The 1,613-nt window shown below is 46.1% G+C and overlaps 1 pseudogene; it reads right to left on the minus strand.

Moving 5' to 3' along the window:
- The window catches only part of LOC145406412 (uncharacterized), a 36,151-nt pseudogene extending 35,015 nt beyond the window's left edge, over positions 1–1,136 (minus strand).
- Positions 1,137–1,613: the final 477 nt, after the last annotated feature.

Consider the following 1,613-nt stretch of genomic DNA (forward strand, 5'->3'; position numbering starts at 1 on the left):
GTACCTAGAATTTACTTTTACTTGGATTGAGGCAAATAAGTCGTGGGAGTAATACGGGGAGTCACATGGAGGAATGTAACAGAAACCAAACAACACACCCTCAATGTTACGAAACTGCATCCAAACTTGATCTCCAATGCTTGTATCAAATACCAACGTAGATAACCAGTTCTTAATACAGACAACCGTTCCACCCCGTTCCGCTGAACCAACTACCTTGCTCCTATAAGTCACATATCCGGGGAATGACACTGACATAGACGTCTTAACCTCATTAATACTAATCACATCATAATTATGTAGCATCTGCTGCACATTTGTTTTTTCTAACTTTGTGCGTACTCCACCTACATTCCACGACAGTATGTTTATTTTCCTTACTTGCTGTGGTGATCCAAAAAAAACTGAGGGTTCCAGCTATCAATTACATCTGCATCCCTATACAGCTTCCGTTCTCGAGTATCAAGACGAATCGTGCGTCCTGCATTCTCCGGTCGAGCCTTCTCTGTCGTCTCTGCTTCACGTAGTCGCTTTCACTCCCGCCTGACACTCGGGTGGACATCCCTCTTGACGTAAATCCTGTTGAAATCACTCCCAGAGGTTTTAAGGCAGCTGGCATTGTCCAAGATGAGACTGCGTTGATTCTTATCAGCCAAAGTGAACAAAATAGGGCGGCGCCTGGTGCCAGATGAAGCGTTGTTTCCCAGCCGACGATGTGTTCCACCCACACCTGCTACACCAATTTGGGACCAAATCTTGCCGATTTTGTCCTCATCTGTCGTGGCACCGTCCAATGCTTCGTTTTCATCAGGCACGCCGAGAATAACGATGTTCGACTCTCTCTCTTTTCGGTCCAGTGCTTCTAAGAACTGCTGTTGCTTCACCATTATCTCAGCCTGCCTGTCGACCCGAGCCTTGAGTTCAGTATAGTTTTTGTTCAGTATGCTATCAGGGGAGGTAATCATGTCTCTCAGTAGTTTCACCTCATTCATAACATCAAGTCTCTTATTAATCTTCGACAGTTCACCATCCTCTGTGTTAGATGATAAAATGGAGTCAGTTAAATCATCCTTGTTGATCTTGGCCAGCTGGTTACGCTGAAGTTTACGTAGATCTGACAGCTGCTTGGTTGCCATAGTGACGCTGTGACGTCAGACCTCTAATGCGCATGCGCGGACAGGATTTCGCGATTTGAGGGAGAATTTGTCCAGTGGTCGCCTTATTCTTAAGACTATTTCTGTCTTCTACAATCGCTCCAAAGTGAATTAAGTGGATCGTTGTGGCCTTACTGCATTCATGTACCGAAGGTTGCAGTCTGGTGTCTCCGGAAACCTTGAGAAGTCCACAGAATGGCGAAAAAACTTGAGCTCAGTCAGCCTGTTGTTTACCTCTGACCGCCATCACACACACACACACACACAAGAAATCAACTCCCTCCTTACCTCCACACACACACACACACACACACACACACACACACACACACACACACACACACACACACACACACACACACACACACACACACACACACACACACACACACACACGAAATCAACTCCCTCCTTACCTCCACACACACACACACACACACACACACACACACACACACA

Source organism: Coenobita brevimanus, chromosome 70, assembly GCF_032717465.1.
Source record: "Coenobita brevimanus isolate Jiangsu-jjx chromosome 70, ASM3271746v2, whole genome shotgun sequence".
Taxonomy (NCBI): Eukaryota; Metazoa; Arthropoda; class Malacostraca; order Decapoda; family Coenobitidae; genus Coenobita; species Coenobita brevimanus.